The following is a 19323-nucleotide window of genomic DNA, read 5'->3' on the forward strand; positions in this document are numbered from 1 at the left end:
GTTGTGCGGCTGCATAAGAAAGCGGCATAAGGAAAAGAACGAGAATAGCCAAAGGATACTGAGATTATGTCATTAGTTTCTTTAATTTCCATTTATTTATTTAATTTTCTTATTGTTTTTCAGTGCAATAAAATTAAATGCGTGACAGGTTCATTTGATACCCATCTTGATTCAAATTATCAATACAATCAAGATATTGATATTTTATTGACATTGTTAATTTCCTCACTGCTCGATTCCTTGCTTTCGATACATACGTTATCTAACAATGAATAAACAACAATTTCAGACAATTTACATCAAATTAAAATTTTATTTAGCTTTTGTCATTTCATTCAGTGTCAGTAATTTGCAGAAAAATAATATCAGCGGCAAAACAAATACAAGAAATAACATACGATGAAAACATAGTTGTTCTGAAATACATGTTTTAACGAGGAGTACTTTTATACGTGGCATTTTACTGAAGCAAAATAATTTGCAATTTCTTTTTTCCGTCGTTTTGAAGAACCAACAACAAGGTCGATTGGACCGAATACGTATAATATGTTTAAACTCAAGAATATAAAAATGAACTATATGTACATAGAGCTATACGCAACAAGAAGATGGAGTTTTTTGATGTTATACCTGTCGTTGTAGTTGACAAGTAAGTCTGATAAATATTTTTAGTGGAAACTTAATGTTACCTCTAGATTTTATGCTTGACAAAGGCAGTTCTTATACTAAGGCTGATTTTATATATAACTTATATGTGTATGTAGAAAGATAAATACTGATAATGTTTGGACTCCACGAGCTGAGTAACTTTACTTAAATAATTTATTATATTTTGTTGCAACTTCTCATTCATCGAGTTTATCCTTTACGAAATAGGAAAACGATTTGTATTTTTAGGAAATGCGCAGAGTACTTGCACAAATTACTTGATATAAACAAATTCGGTAACTTTGTGTAGAGCATTTTATATTTAATGCAGCCGGCGTAAGTCACGGCCGATAAAAAGGATAACTAGATTGTCACAACAGTGTCATAAAGGGATATCCATTTTATCAAATATGCCATTCATGCAAGCATAAAAGGCGTCTCACATCAAGAAATGAGTGAATTTCAGTATACAGATGCAACTATTTGCAAATTCTGTGCTTCAGAATCAAACCGTAAGACAGATATATTAAATATCACACTAGATAAAGCTGCAATTGAAATAAATAATACATGCACAGCTGTTAGTATTTCTAAATAAACATTTCTTTGAGCAGCTTTTAAATGACAAAATGTGTTGCGCAACCAACACAAATTATCATTGAGAACACAAGGGCCATCATAGTTGGTGATTCTCAGACATACTTTTTCTTTTTGATAAATATGTTAAACAGCGACCCCCAAAGAAAACCCTCAAAATAACAACAACAACAAATAAAAAACATAAACAGTGAATGTCTGTGTGTGTGTGTGTGTGTGTGTGTGTGTGTGTATTTTTAACGTAGCAATAACAATTTTTTAGTCATATCTCTACGATGTCTGCAGTGTGGCAGTTTATAGTGATATCTAGCACTGGGGCATAATGCCGCAGACATGTAGCATCATGTCCCACCCAGTCACATTATCCTGACATCAGGATGAGCAGTCCAAACTATAACCTCTTAATGCTGAGCGCCTAGCGAGGCAGCTGTTAGGACCATTATTTTATAAGTCTTTGATATGACTCGAACGAAGTTCAAACCCGCGACCTTCGGCAGCCGAGGTAGATGTTCTAACCACTATGCCACCAGAGCAGTCGTGAACGTTTGTAATCTCCCTTTTAGTCAATAAATCACAATAAGTGTGCACCTAGGGCATGGTCATGTCAAAATTACTTTGTTAAAGCTGGTTCGGGATACAGTAACATTTTTCTAAGTGTATGCAGTTCAGAGTATGAAATCATTCAATATTACCACGTATGAAAAGAGATCATTCTTTGCTGAACAGTTGTACGCAGAGTACACTTTTGAGTGTGTGTGCGCAGAAAAGAGAGAGAGAAATATATATATATATATATATATATATATATATATATATATATATATATATATATATATATATATATATATATATATATATATAATATTTATATATAATGTTTTAAAAGAACATAACAAGACTATCATTCATACCTGTATATCGAATTTTCCTAATGCAATAAAAAATATATACACATTGTTTCTCTCGAAAAGTTGCAGCCATTCAGTGTTTGCATGACATCTATAGTATTAATGATTTTGATAAATATAACAGCTAATCCATTATGATAAAGGCGTGGTACTAGAATCCTTATGGTTAAGGATGGCTGCTGACGATAACAAACACATAACATAAAAATGGAATTTGTTTCCTTTCTAAAGTTAATAATCATTAGGCTACCATTTGAACGTCCCATATACTGATAAATAGATTCCACCGCATGATTGAGATAAACCGTGATTAAGGCTGCAATATTAAAAACACGTATTTACAAAAAACTTGATTCAGTTTGCTGCTTGCAATCGTTTACAAAGTCAGACAGCGCGTGAACAAATATGCAAGGCTGTAAGCGATGATACTCGTTCCGGTTATCTATTTCCACATTTCTGATTAAGAGGAATCTTTGGTTAGATTTTTCTGTAAATTCTTTTTTTTTATATAAAAAGTATACACGATTTTCGTATGAGGTAAGCCTAAGGGTTATATATCAGAAAAGAGTGAGTTTATAATCGCTAGGGTTATTGTAAACGGTATGCACCTTTGGATATTTTGGTGAACTCTGTAGTCTTAGTCGTGACCTGGTTCAGTTCTGTGACCTCAATTCGACCTCTCTCTCTCTCTCTCTCTCTCTCTCTCTCTCTGCGCAATATACACACATATCTCCGACAAATACACTCGGCCAGTTTGATTTAGAATTGCTGTTGTTGTTGTTGTTGTTGATGTGGGGTTTAACGCCATTTTTCAGCACGATAGGCTATACATGGCGACCAGTATTAATGGTGGAGGAAGAACCCGGAAAACCCCGGAAAGAACCACCGACCCACGAGAAGCTACTGGCAAGCTTTCTCACATGTCCACATTGGGATTTAGAATTGTCTTGATATTTTCATTTTAGGTTTTAAAGTTGGCTTTTAACAAAATTCATAGACGGATCTAACAAGACTTACCGCAACTATCACATGTAAAATTTCAATAGAAAAGCCGACAACTAAAATATGCTTCATGTTTTGTGTTGCTTGTTTTGTTTGTGAGGGTGGTTCTTTTCTTTTTTGCTTTTTTTTTCTATGCTGTATTTTTGCAGATAGGTTTGAAAAACTCAAATATTTCTTTACTCGAGTAAACAACTGGTCCTTTACTTTTTCCTTCCGATCTTCAACTTTGAAGATTGTTATCACGTCTTTGATTTTTCATTCAGGAAAATGGACAGGTTTAAGCTCCTGTGAAATAACTTCGATGTTAACGGTAGCTATTTAGAAAAGGACGAAAATAGTCTTGCACAACATGTTTTTGAAGACCGATTAAAGATAGATCACATCAAGAGAATCAAAGTCAAATTACATTCGAATTACAGTTACAAACCCTTAATCTTCTTTTCCAGCTTTCATGGTTTAAGGCCCAGAAATATGGTTGCTGTGTGATACGGCAACTAAATTTTTGTACCACGATACACGTTGCTGGTATTGATGACAAACTACAATTACTTTACGTTTTGTGACTTTGTGGGTGTAACGCTATTTTCCCGCACATGATATGCTATATATGACTGACAGTGTATTTGGTGGAGAAAAAACCTAGCAAGATTCCGGGAAGAAACATTTACCCACAGGAAGCTGCAGAAAATCAAACTCAGCGTTGACTGAGATAATATGTGAAACGCCTTAGACCATTTGGCCACCTAGGTCCGAATAAATATTTAAAATATAAAAAGGATACAACTAGGCCTACAACCTCTTAATGATATAACTCAGCAAGGATACAACTAGGCATACAACCTCCTAATGATAAAACTCAGTAAGGATACAACAAAGCCTACAACCGCCTAATGTTATAACTCAGTAATGATACAACTAGGCCTACAACCTCCTAATGATATAACTCAGTAAGGATACAACTAGGCCATCAACCTCCTAATGATACAACTCAGTAAGGATACAACCAGGCCTACAACCTCCTAATGATAAAACCCAGTAAGGATACAACTTGACCTACAACCTCCTAATGATAAAACTCAGTAAGGATACAACTAAGCCTACAACCGCCTAATGATATAACTCAGTAAGGATACAACTAGGCCAACAACCTCCTAATGATATAACTCAGTAAGGATACAACTAGGCATACAACCTCTTAATGATAAAACTCTGTAAGGATACAACTAGGCCTACGACCTCCTAATGATATAACTCAGTAAGGATACAACTAGGCCTACAACCTCCTAATGATATAACTCAGTAAGGATACAACTAGGCCTACAACCTCCTAATGATATAACTCAGTTGGGTCATTTGACATCGTAGAGATATAAAGAAGGCATTCTTATAGTCGAGTCCAGTTAACAGTTGTGCACTTTACATGCCAGAAATAAAAGATATAGGTCATTTGAAAACAAACACGTGAGTATACAATGTCTGGTAGCGGTTCATTTGCTCTCCATGCAAGATATCGTCCCTCATGTACAGTGCAAAACGGTCAAAGTGGTGACATCTGCACATACGTATTTGATAGAGATTTGTTTGAACAAATATAGAAAACAAGAATAAGTCTAGCCAAACCAAGAGCAAATTAGTCGTACATATATAATGCTACAGATAGTTCCCACTAGCCAGAGTACGCGTATTCCTTGTATTCCATTGTCTGTTTGCGTTGTGTTGAAAGGGGAAATTTCAAGAAAAAAATCTTGCCGATTGAATTTTAAAGAAAATACTTTATTGTTTTTGGACCAACAGGATGAGTAGACTGCTCTTTAATTAAAAAAGTAAAGTGTTCATGGCTGTATTTCAATTAATAAATATTACTTATATTTTATACAAACTAATGCATAAATTTGAAACTATCTATATTCATTAAAAATAGAAACATAATGGTCAGTGAGCAAATTCTACAAAAATAAATCAACAACATGTATATATTCGACATGATGCAAAAATATCTACTGAACATACTATAAAATAAATATCCCTAGACCTGCTTTTTAAAGTAATGCTGACAATAATGACGACAATTATGACGACGACAACGATGTATACAATTTACTGATTCTGTTGTTGTCGAGATGATGGCAGCACTAATAAAAGGGACGATAATGACGACAATTGCCATGACGACAAAGGTGAAAATAAAAAGTAATTGTGAGACGACTACGACGATAATAGCAAAGATGACTTTGGAAAGTTTGTAATAATAAAATCCAGTGAACATGAATGAAGAAGCAGAGAAGATTAACATCTTCATCCGGAGCAGAGTTCTTTCTTTACATAACCATAGTAGATAATATCGCCATTTGAGACCGCATACAAATGCTGATATGGACGTGGGTTATTGAAAAGTTGCATTTTCAGCATGAGAAAAAGCAAATCGTCGTAATTCAGTTATCGCAAAATATCGGATTTCTTCATGATTTTGTTTTTATACATGCTCGAGGAACTTCAAAGCTATCGACATACTCCTTCTGTAGGTTCTAGTAATACGGCTTTAAGTATGGAGTCGATTCTGGGCTTGGATAACTTGCTGGTAATTCTGTTAGAAAGGATATTTGAGGCTTGTCTTATATTGGACATAAAACAATAATTTTACTGTTAGACAAATAAACGTGAAAAAATGATTGATGACTAAGAAGACCACAGGTTTAAATGAGCGAATTGCTACATATTTGTTTGTTCTTCAACAAAATAAAAATACAGCCAAATATTATTTATCCGAATTCATTTGAAAACATTGCTTATATTAATTCAACATACTCATACAATCTGGTTAATAACTGCAAACGCGAAACTAAGCGTATAAACACCATAAGCGTGTGTAAGCCTTCTGGTATTCTCGTAGCAAAAAGTGTAATACTATGAACACTCTCCACCAAATGTCTAAGACGTAAAACTGACTTTCTTAACTAGTATTCTGTCTTAAATACGTGCTTATGTGACCATACAAGTCCTTACGTGACTATACAAGTCCTTATGTGACTATAAACGTTCTTATGTGAATATACAAGTCATTATGTGACTATACAAGTCGTTAGATGACTGTACAATTCATTATGTGACTATACGTCGTTTGGTGACTATACAAGTCCTTATGTGAATATACACGTCGTTAGGTGACTATACAAGTCATTATGTGACTATACAAGTCGTAAGGTGACTATACAAGTCACTGTGTGACTCTACAAGTCGTTAGATGACTATACAAGTCATTGTGTGACTATTCAAGTCGTTAGGTGACCATACAATTCATTATGTGATTATAAAAGTCATTATGTATCTAAACTAGTCATTATGTGACTATACAAGTCGTTAGGTGACTACACAAGTCAGTATGTGACTATACAAGTCGTTAGCTGAATATACAAGTCATTATGTGACTATACAAGTCGTTAGGTGACTATACAAGTCATTGCGTGACCATACAATTCATTATGTGACTATACAAGTCGTTAGGTGACTATACAAGTCAGTATGTGACTATACAAGTCGTTAGATGACTATAATTCATTATGTGACTATACAAGTCATTATACCTCTGTTATCAACTTTCTTGTTTTGCTCTTCTTTCTTTGAACCTATTTATGTAAAATGCTGTGAATTCTTCGAATCGATGCGACATTTCGTGCATATTGTTGCATTGTGATGGGTTTCACTGTTGATATGCGTGTTACGTTGATACAACGCAGGAAATCGTCAGGTACTGGTCTGATAGAAACAAGTCATAGGTGGGGTAGGATGACCTGAGTTGCATTATATTTTTCATTTTTCTCTCAAACATCTTTTCCCGTCTTTATTTTTAAAGCTGATATCCAAGACATCGTACATGCCTTTGTTAAAAAGAGAGAAATTTAAGTTCGTAAAAATATAGAATATGATTAGTAAATCAATGCAGAAATATCCTGGCACACACACACACACACACACACACACACACACACGAACAAGCACACACTTAGGCACGCACGTGCACACACATTACAAATTTGGTGTGTAAAATATTAATTTTCTTTCAGCTCGCATACGTCTTAGATTTCATAGGCGGCAAGATAAAAATAAACATTTATTTGGCAAGAGGGTGGACATCCCCATCATGCTGTTGTCTTTTGCTAAGTTTGAGCGCTGCATAAAATAACAGGTTACTGCGACTGATAAGGTCAAGTAAAGGCAAGAGGATGCATTCTAGTGAAAGATTACTACAAAATTCCTGAAAGAATATTTTTCAAATATTTAAACTCAATTATGACGATGGTTTTTAAATGATGTTGTCGCTGTTCTAAACTAGACAGACGTGTTTGAATTAACGACAACACATTCGAAAAAAAAAACTTACTAAAATATGCGTTGAGTATTTTTCAGAATCAGCCGTCCTTGCACTATTTAACACAACTGCATTGCTAAACAAAATCAATCGGGATTTAATAAAATGCGAGCGAATACAAAACTCTCATGGAATACCGTAAAAATCTATGACACAGACCCTGATATGCATGTTAACTGGTTGGCCACAAAATGTCATAATTTGATTAATCAGCCTTTTTTTTAATTCATCACAAGCATTTCAAATAATTCAAGAGGACATGAATACTTAGCAGTATGATATATTTTGTGATTCCATCACGAAGGAACGTTTCAGAACTTTCTTTCCGGGGAAAAAAAATTGCAATGATGCATACAAAAGTGTTAGGGTAAACTTTCAGGTCAGGTAACCGCAACAGGCCAATATATATTCCATAGATCAACATGACCCATATCTTATAAAGCCAGATTATCTGTGTTTCAAAATCACATTTTCAAAGATTTTTTCAAGCTCATTTTTTAGCACTGCTGAGTTTAAAAATCTTTTTATAAAATATAATGCTTCAAGTCGTTAGTAATTAATGTGGTGGACAAAAGGCACTTGTCCAGGCTCAATAGTCACACAACTGTCTGGAAACATATTGTCGTGAACTATTAGATTCTCAGAAAGTTTGCTTAGAATCATTTGATGTTTAAGAAACAAATCATGGGATTTAAGAGAAAATTTCAGTATACCTATTAAAATACAACCCAATAAAAAAAATATAGGACTGGTGTCACAAGATTTGTTTTGTAACTGCACTCGCGTAATGGTTTGAAATTATTGCCGCCTTGAGAGAAATGAGTGTTCACGAATGCAATGATGTAACACCATTAAACGTGCTCTCGTGCGCAATACTGTAACATCAGGGGCCACATTTAATAATATTTGATTGGCTATCCTTATTTGTGGAATCTTGTAGCAGATTTTTTCAAAGTGTTCAAATTTGGCGAACGGAATTTGTAAACTGTATGTCAGAACGTCAGCAATCGCCATTCAGATATATTTACATTAGGAGGAGAAACATATGTTCAGTCCTAGTGGTGCAAACAGTGTATTGCAAAGACTCTATATGGACGCGATATGTACGAGGTAGTTTTCTGTTTAATTCGGCATAGAAACAGCTAAAGGTAGCACATCCTTAGGCAACATCGATATCTGTTGACCACGTGTGGCTGGTTATTGAATAGCATTTAACGATTATCGTCCTCCACTTTTGTTGTTGTTATAGGGTTTAACGCCATTTTTCAGCACAAGATAGGCTATACATGGCGGCCAGTATTAATGGTGGAGGAAAGAACCACCGACCCACGAGAAGCTACCGGCAAGCTTTCTCACATATCCACATTTGCCGAGCCTTGGATTCGAACCCACGCAGACATAGGTGAGATGGCAGTGATCCGTGACGGACAGCGCTTTAGACCACTCGGCCACTCGTACTCCACTAACGATTATCGCATCCCACTAAGGATTATTGCACCCCACTAGCGATTATCGCACTCCTCTAACGATTATCGCACCCCACTAGCGATTATCGCACTGCGCTAACGTTTATCGCGCTGCACTAACGATTCGGGCACAAGTAACTAAAGTCACGCTTTTTTAGACCAATACATATTGATTTTGTCACTATATGCATAAGTGGAGTTAAGATTATCAAAGGTATATTCTTTCTCTGCGAAAAAGTATTCGATCTAACACGACACGTAGAGTATAATTCAAGGTTGGCAACGTGCTCAGAGAGTATACTGAATGCAGATCCAGATGAAAAAGATTCTTTAGAGGTTAAGCGGAAACAAAATTACAGGCGATGAAAAATTACAACTATACACCCAGTTCAATGACACCGTTGTCGTCCCTGCTCCTGCCATTTGAATTTGAGTATTAGAAAATGTTGGCTGTTCGAAGTCGTGTTTTGTTCTCTTTCAGAGAAAATTTGAATCTCTACAAGTCCAAAGACTCTAAGAAAGTTTTTATTTCTTTCTTCCGAGCAGCATCAAGGTCAAAAGAGTCATACGGTATAGAAGAAGACTGCACATTCTGTCTAATGTCAGTAATGGCGGCCAAGATGGACGGAAGTGAAATTGTTACGGATTTAATAAGGGAAACCCTATATGTACGATTTGCTTTTAAATATGCCCGGTTTGTCACGATCATGTACGCAAAGACTCGAACGGGGAACAGCAAGTCTTTCAGAATTGTAGAGTCTCGAACAGTGAACAACGCATATCACACGAGAGACACAGAAGTCAGACATGCATACTTCTGTAATTCCACGAAAACATGTCAAGCTGAGCATGATATGCCTCAGAAAAGTACAATCGACTTGTTGTTCACAGTGACATTACCTAATAATGGCTGTGCTGAAAGATCACGTTGTTGTGTAGGTATATTTTTTTTGTAATTGCATTAATAGGTTTCATGTTGGTTGTTCGAGTGATCTCATTATTTAACGCTGCTATCACACTTGGTAATCTTGCAACCCATTCGCGAGATCTCGTATCCTGAATAAATTCCTTCGCGTATTGATATCCAAATAACCGCTCAGCGAGTGTTCGATTAAATCGTTCAACAATTGCCTGATCACGATGAATTGCAGTATGTCCTCGTCGTATTTTGGTATTATGTTGTTTCATCAACGATGATACTGGACCGAGAAATTCTTTGCCAGGATCAACCTGTAGCAGCTGTGGCCATCGTAGACCACCTCGTTGATAAATTCGTTTAAGATGCTGTTTTCGTTGATAGCGGTTCTGCATCTTTATATCTACTTGCAACGTCAATGACAGTTAACGCGTACTTGTACGTTTGTCAACGTACAGTATCATGTGGTAAAAACAGAATATCAGCTTGATGAACTTCATTAGGAACACTAACATCGAAATGTGCAAAGTGAATTTGCTTAGGTGGTGGTGGGTAAATTTGCCATATTACCTGTTTGGATAACCACGCTTTAGCAGTAGAATGTTTAACCGCTGCTGCATCAGCAAGTTTACTAATTGCTGCTTCACCTTTCCAGTATCCAATTGGGGAATAATAAATCGATTCCATTTTATATATTACCAGCTCCTAGCGCTAATTTACCTTTCATCGCGGATCTTACTAACCAATTAGCTAATTTTTCTTTGATATTTTTATTTTTTATAGAATCTAGCGCATGAATTAATTTCACATCTGCAATATGCCTATGTTGTAGGTCATTGCTTTTATACGCAACATCATGAGCATGGCATGCTTTATCAATAGCGTTTATTGGTTCCTCGCCTGGTTTTGGTTGATCCTGATTATCAAGCCTGATATCGAGTCGAGTACCAGGACCGCAATAATTATATCCTGGTAGATGTTTTTCTCCTGGGTATTTGGCCCACGGAGTTCCCGGTAACTTTGTTAATCTTGCTGCAATATCACCTCCCCGTTGCTTTTTTTTCACTTGACTTTGGCTTTGACCTTGATTTTGGTTTTGACTTTGGTTTTAGTTTTTCACCTGACTGCACTGACTTGTCAATAGAGATAAATTTGAATTTCTTCGTACCACACCGCGTACACTTACCCGTAACCGCTGATTTGTTATTTTTTGTGGTAATAGTTGTTAATGTATCCGTCGCTGTACGCGTCCTGCACTTCACACAATATAAATCCATAGATATTTTATATAGCATGGATATAATTGATTTCTCAGCGACAAGAAAACGAGAACCTGTCAAACACCATCCTGCGTTACCGAATTCAATTAGAATGATAATAATAGGACCATCTGGAACTGGAAAGACACAGTTATTACTTAATCTTATAATGAGATGGTTAAAATGGGATAAATTGTATTTGGTAGCCCCGTCAGTTGATGATCAACGATGTTATGATGTGCTCAAGGATTTTAATGAAAACGCGCGATTACTGGACGACGATGTTATCAAGTTTATAACCGATATTGATGAAGCACCATCAGTAGATTCCATAGACGGATTTATTAATAATTTGGTTGTTTATGACGATGTTATGCTTGATAAACAAACAAACCCAGCTAGGATTTTTCTCGAGGTAGACATAAAAACACTGATGTCATTTATGTTACTCAACGATACACACAAATACCAAAAGTGATCGGAGATAACTGTAATATTTTAGTTGTGTTTAATGGAGTTGATACACACACGATGAGAAATATTCATCTAACTTGGTGCAGCGGTGACATGGATATAATTAAATTTAAAAACTTCTTTTCACGAGCACAAGCTACTCCGCATGGATTTATAACAATAAATTTGCACGATCCTAGAACAAGATATCGTATTGGACTTGATAACATATTTGGATGAATAGCAGCAGAGAGGGTGTAAATTTAATTAAACAGATATCATTAATATAATGCACAATTGTTCATGGTTGCTTCAGGGGACTACCAATATATGTAATAAAAGATGCCGTGGAGAATATTGCAAGAAACATAATTACATTATATCAAAAAATCCATCTGCTGGTCCACGACGGTGTGTTGGATGTAACAACGGCGTTAGAGGATTATATCAGATTTGTGCAAATTTCGATATAGAAGTTTAATGATATATTATAAAAATAGAAAAAAATAAACCCCAAAATAGAAAAACCACCAACAGAGATAGAGTATTACTTGAAGCATAAAACAAATGAAGATTTTCAATAGCAGTAGAGAGGGTTCGACTACAATTTTGTTTAGTCAATCCCGATGTAGTAGATGTATGACCTATATGAAGGTCACATATTGTTTTTGGTAAAAAAAAAGACTGACCGTTCCTTACAGTGGTCTGTTCACCCTCTCTGCTGCTACAGCAGTAAGAAGGAATACCAAAATTTAATTTCAATTTTTCAAAAATAAAGAGTACCTACATTGTATCAAATACTAATAAAATAGCGCATTAGAACATGAGGGATTTATACGGTGCGAAATTGTATTCAAAACAAAAATCCATAAGAAATATCAACACAAATCGAAAAACATAACATTTAAACAACACATAGGTACACATCAAAAACGTGATAAGACTTAGATAAAGTCCTTACTGGGTACGAAGGTTATGCAGGCCTGGCCCTAGGATGTGTGGAACCCAAGGCAGCATGCGGGGCCCAAGGCAGCAAGCGATGAGCGCGAGACCCCAAGCAAAACATTGCATGGCCAGACAGCTCCGGGCCCAAATCAGTTGCCTCGTTCGCCTTGTCCTAGGACCGGGCGTGAAGTTATGTAATCCGTTCTTTTATGGTCTGGCGTTTACTCAGACGGATGCAAAATAGAGAATATATTGTATGAATGTTTAGAACGCTATTGGAACTATTAATTTTAGGACAGCACCAGTTGTCGCTGTAGTAGCTTTTAAAACTACTAATTTTAGGACAGCACCACCTGTAGCTGTAGTAGCTATTGGAACTATTAATTTTCGGAGAGCACCAGCTGTAGCTGTAGTAGCTATTGGAATTATTAATTTTAGGACAGCACCACCTGTAGCTGTAGTAGCTATTGGAACTATTAATTTTCGGAGAGCACCAGCTGTAGCTGTAGTAGCTAGTGGAATTATTAATTTTAGGACAGCACCACCTGTAGCTGTAGTAGCTATTGGAACTATTAATTTTCGGAGAGCACCACCTGTAGCTGTAGTAGCTATTGGAACTATTAATTTTCGGACAGCACCAGCTGTAGCTGTAGTAGCTAGTGGAATTATTAATTTTAGTCTTGCCCTGAGACGTAGTTTAATATTGATCAATTCTTTACCATGCGAATATTTTCAGGTGTTTCTTGTTTATATTTTGAAGTTTAATCTAACCTCATAAGTTTAAATTTGTCTACTTCATTTTGTAACTTATTTCATTTCATGACCATCTGTTTCATTTGTAATTTCTTTTTTCAAATGTTCTGTCCATTTTCGTGATGTTCGAGTTATATGTAAAAGGTTTTGTGTTTCATATTTTTACATCAGCTACATTACAGTATCTTCCTCTGGATGTGATGTTTATTCACCTCTAATGTCTCGATACATACCCGAGTCATACTTGATTGTCCGATCGTTTATTCACCCCTAATATCTCGATACATACCTGAGGCATACTTGATTGTCCGATCGTTTATTCACCTCTTATATTTCCATACATACCAGAGGCATACTTGATTGTCCGATGGTTTATTTACCCTTAATATCTCGATACATACTTGAGGCATACTTGATTGTCCGATCGTTTATTCACCCTTAATATCTCGATACATACCTGAGGCATACTTGATTGTCCGATGGTTTATTCACGCTTAATATCTCGATACATACCTGAGGCATATTCGATTGTCCGATCGTTTATTCACCCCAATGTCTCGATACATACCTGAGGCATACTTGATTGTCCGATTGTTATGTGTAAACCAGATGTCTTAATATTTCCACCAATTTAGTTCTGCGTTAATAGTTTTCTGTCACTCTGCTTGTTAGATAATCGAATCAACTGACAAGAGTTACCACGTCGTCGCATTGAATTTGATCCTAGTTTGGTGCTGCATAGTCAATATCATAAGCATCGTCGTCGTCATTTACATGATTATCGTTGTCAAAGAGTTTTTCTAATTCTTTTCTGATTTTCCGCCAATTATTATTCATAAAAGTACATAAGAAAGGTCGCTATTTTCCGATCCATTTTACGGAGATTTCTTGAAAAATGGACAAATCTTTTTCTATTCAAGAAAAAGATAACAAAAGCCCCATTTCTACGGAAAGTGAAGCTGACCATATATAGTAAATAGAACAAACAAAGAGACAACTTGTAAAAATGTATGAGAAACAAATGAAAAACGCATGAAACCTTTGTAAATGCAATAGTTGCAAAACACTACCAAATCAGTTTCAAATGTGATAATTAAGAAGCGACATCATTAAGTTTCTCCCAACTGACCATTTGGACAGTTTACGACGTTTGACCGAAATATTTTATGTTAGTTTTATCATTTCAGCTAACTTTGTTTAATGTCTTCGTCGAGTGAAATCATTTTCAGGCATATATATGCAAGAGCAAAACTGATACAAAAGAAAATCTAAAAATACTGAAAAAGAACTTAATTAATAAAATGTGTACTGGCTGCTTTGCTATTGATTCATTTGCGTCTTTCACCACACTGCCGACAATAGTCTTCATTACAGAAATATGTGTCTTATAAAATGAAGTGTCAAAGAGTAAAGAGATTAGATAATATTATTAAAATATCTCTTTTATGATTAAATTAACCATTCTGAATGAGCAACCCATTGTCTTGTGCTGTTCTTTCTCTTTCCTTACTTGCATTTTCGAATGTTTGAATCTGCTTTGAATGGCTATCGCGTATATAGTATTTATCCAAGGGGTGCTCACCAGTTATTATGTACGTTTGAGAGAGTGACGCATGTAAGGTGAAGTTGTTTGCGTTTAAAACATGTATAGTGGAGAGAATGTTGGCATGCCTCTATGCTACTTTTGATGTAATGTGGCTGACATTTCTTTGGATATTGTACTTTTGGAAATTGTACATGATTTAAGCACACTGCTAACTGAAATGACTGCTCCCTTGTGCTCAAAATAATCACCCTGAAATAGGCTAAAGTACACTATCCGTAGCAGCTATTAAAATAGGGAAAATGAATTTTGCCAGAATAGAAAATACCAGATACTGAAAGTGCAATGAATGAATTACCAAATATATAAAATGTAAAAGAAAAAAAAGGTTATCAGAAGTGAAAATCATCTAGTGGAGCTAGCACTATTTTGAAAGGTGAACATCTGGAGTAAGAGTGAGCTCTTTACTCTATAAGCCATATTGCTCCCATCAATCATACATCAGTATAAAGGGAATTAAAGGTTATTTTAGCTATACCTATTAAAGATGTAAAATATCTTTTTAAATAGCCAGTATAACGACGGAGAAAAGCCGGGGAAAATCTTTTGAAATATTTCTTTTCTTAACCTGGATCATAGAAATCAAAAGAGTTACACGGAATATCATGACCGATATAAGGGACATAGTCCCAAAACATGTTCAGTTTCCTTTTTTAAATTTATTTACCTTTTGTATACTTAGTCATTTACAATAAAGCAAAAATTGATGATACATGTAATATCTTTAATGACATGTCGGACCTTATGTTCTGCCTCAATGCTTTCAAATTCTACTTATGTTGTTAATTATCGCGTAGCATCTGACAGATGGTGTCATATCAATTTTTGCAGCTTGTTTATTTGGTCTGAAATAACGTTGTTTCTTAGCAGAACAATCTGCATCCAGTTTTAGAAGATGTTGGATTTAACAAGGAAATATCAATAAAATCACAACAATAAAAGTCAAATGATGATATGCTCAAACGTTTTCAGCTCATAAATAAAAAGATATTGATTTAAAATATATTAACTCTGTCTATTAAGCAGAATTTAAATCTGTCATCGCACGTGCGAATAGCATTCTTTGAATGAAGCTGTTTATTATATCATCTCGTTCACAATCATTGCTGGACATTACAGAAACTGTATGCACACATTTCCCATTTACAGCAAGTCTTTCATAATCTCATTGTACATGGACATTTACACCGAATCTTAATTAAGTACAGGCAGTTGAGTCAACGATACACACTAACATCAAAAAGCTAATTAATTATATTGGCTTAAACATCACTGACCTACACAACTAGGTAATAGCTAACAGCTAAATATAAAATTGTAGGCTACAATGGCAAAATCCAAGCAAAGAAGATGTTAATTGAAACGTACAACTCTGCTGGGAAAGTTGCTGCATAAAAATGATTTAAAAGAGATAACTGTAAAAGAAATATGGCTGCGGAGACCGGTTTACTTTTTCGACTCCCAGCAATCAGTGAGGTTGTGTCCACAAAAGACGTTATGTTGAACCCCGTTACTGGTTGCAGATTCTCGCGAATCCAAGCCCAGCAATCGGGACAGCTGACCACCCCACCAGGTTTCCAACCATTCCCGAAGCTGTCACACAAACAAGCACCTGTAATACAGATCGCGTTGATGGTGTTGGTGAATTGGCAGATATTGGTTTGATGCAATAATTATCTATAGTCTTGTCATAACCAAAGTATAACAAAGGGAAATATAAATCAAGGGAAATAACTCCAATATATGTCTTGTCTACCATACGATACTTGGCATGTTGTGCCTCTGCTGCGCATTATCTAATGACTGTCTGTCTATATTTTTACTTGTATTGCATCATCTCTGTACTTTAAAAGCAAAATTTATTGTTGTAAAATTATTTCATTTTAATGATATTACATGGTTGTGATATGGAATGAATAGGGCATTGATAATATTTTTTTTCCATTAATTGTCTGTGCGTGTCTGTGTGTGTGTGAATGTTTTTCAAGAAATAATTTGCCCAGTCTTGTAATAAAATAATAATCACCACATCCTAGCTGGATATCTTACATAGAAAACAGTAAAGTGTTTACTGTTGTGTCAATGTAAGTGGTATGAGTGGATTGATAATCAAACAAAAGAGTTTTTTCTTGCGACGTCATTTATTTATTTGCTGCTGGGGTTGTCTTGATTTGACATACATCCATATGTCGTGATGTTTTGATTGTTTCTTGTATATCTTAATTTGTCTAAATACCTCATTTATATACAGAAATGTATCCGTGTGATCCTTTTCATTTATAGTTCAAAAATAGATATTACAAATTCTGCTAGCGCTTCTTTTGATTTCTGTGAAATAATACCCTTAATTCATTCTCAAGTTTTATAACTTTGCCAGAATTTGTTATTTTGTTATGTAATATCAGGAGTCATTCATTAATACTTGGATTGAGTGTGCGGATATTGGTTAAATTGTGAATGTGTCAGTGGATCCAATTTCGGCTGACCTTTTTAAAAATTCTATTGTTCGTGGGCTAAGCGCATGCTGCAAGTTTGCAATTTGTTATTGGGTTAGGAATATCTACACTTGTCCCTAAATTTCAAAGGAATATCTACACTTGCCCCTAAATTTCAAAGGAATATATACACTTGCCCCTAAATTTCAAAGAAATATCTACACTTGCCCCTAAATTTCAAAGGAATATATACACTTGCCCCAGAAATTTCAAAGGAATATATACACTTGCCCCTAAATTTCAAAGGAATATATACACTTGCCACTAAATTTCAAAGGAATATCTACACTTGCCACTAAATTTCAAATGACATTTACTGTGATAACAGGCATTTATAATAGCAGACTGTAAATCTGTAACAGGAAATTTTACATTTATAACATGAGACTGTACGTTTTGAAAAAGAAAACTACATTTCGTAATAGGAGACTGTACATTTTGTAATAGGAGACTGTACATATACGATTGGAAAGTGTACGGTTGTAATAGGAGACTATATTTACGATAGGAAACTGTACGGTTGCAATAGGAGACTTCATTTTGTAATAGGAGACTACATTCTGTAATAGGAGACTGTACATTTACGATAGAAAACTTTACGGTTGCAATAGGAGACTAAATTTTGTAATAGGAGACTGTACATTTACGATAGGAAACTGTACGGTTGCAATAGGAGACTAAATTTTTTAATAGGAGACTGTACTTTTACGAGAGGAAACTACGGTTGCAATAGGAGACTATATTTTTAATAGGAGATTGTATATGTACAAGATGAGATTGTTCTTTTTGTAACTGGAGACCGTACAGTCCATGCATTAAGCATTTTGTACAAATGTACATGCAATAAATATATTCACGAATATGAATCCAACACTTATGAAAATAGTTTGTTGTAATTTAAGTAAACTTGTAAGTATGTCCAAGAAGAATATCTTACTTACGATTGACACTTGTTGTCCTCTTTAGTGGTTGCGTACTTCTAGGTAATTTAATTACGTAAGTAGCTAATAAACACATAAATAAATCTAACTTCTTGAGGGCCTGGGGCGTATAATGGGATTTATGATACGTTGATATAAATAGTTTACAAACTAACGATAAGAATTTGGGAACTTGATGTGCCTCTTTTCTTGATGGCAATTTTATTTCGTTTTGGTGACTGAATATTTTATGAAAAAGATGAATAATATGTGCCTGTTTAAGTTTATAATTAAAGTTTTAAAGATAATTTACCCTCCAACCAGAAATACCCCTGTGATTGTTTTTTTCTCGTCAGCAACAGGATGTGTATATGCCTTGGGCGATGAGCATGTAGCATGACGGACGTTAAAGACACGCCACACTGATTTAAACAAGTTATTTGACAAAATGCGGCTACGGTAATCAAGGTAAACAACGTAGTTGAAGAAAGAAATGTTTCCGAAGACTCCATGATTTAAAAAAGTCTTGAGAAATCCTTACCTCCAGTTTAGATTTAATGAAATAAATCTTTATTCCACAACTTAACCTGCACAGTTTGATAACTTCAAAATGTTGGTACAAACTACCTGATTGATAGTATATATATATATATATATATATATATATATATATATATATATATATATATATATATATATATATATATATATATATATATATATATATATATAGTTGGTCTTTGATGAGGGAGATTGGCACTTTAAAAAAATAAGTTTTGGCATAAAAATGCAGCTGTATAATTATATAACAAAGTCGGTCCTGATGATTTACACCAGCAGCAGAGGGGGCGAACAGACCGAAACTATTTTCATGACAAACCCCTCCAGGAAACTATTCCTCGATAGAGGGCTTATTTCGACGAAATAAACCCTTCTATTCAGAATACAGGACAAAAAAAAATGTCCCCGATCCCTCGAAGAGTTTCCAGGGA

General features: G+C 35.1%; 1 long non-coding RNA gene across 1 annotated transcript; it reads right to left on the bottom strand.

The window, feature by feature from the left end:
• Nucleotides 1-299: 299 nt before the first annotated feature.
• On the bottom strand, nt 300-18415 carry LOC149792471 (uncharacterized). Its single transcript, XR_016423573.1, has 3 exons — nt 18353-18415; nt 12577-16528; nt 300-7030 (listed from the first exon to the last, which is right to left on the bottom strand). It is a non-coding gene; the product is annotated as an uncharacterized LOC149792471 (long non-coding RNA).
• Between the last annotated feature and the right edge of the window lie 908 nt (nt 18416-19323).

This window comes from Sinohyriopsis cumingii, chromosome 9 (assembly GCF_028554795.1).
Source record: "Sinohyriopsis cumingii isolate HCF-2022 chromosome 9, ASM2855479v2, whole genome shotgun sequence".
Lineage (NCBI taxonomy): Eukaryota > Metazoa > Mollusca > Bivalvia > Unionida > Unionidae > Sinohyriopsis > Sinohyriopsis cumingii.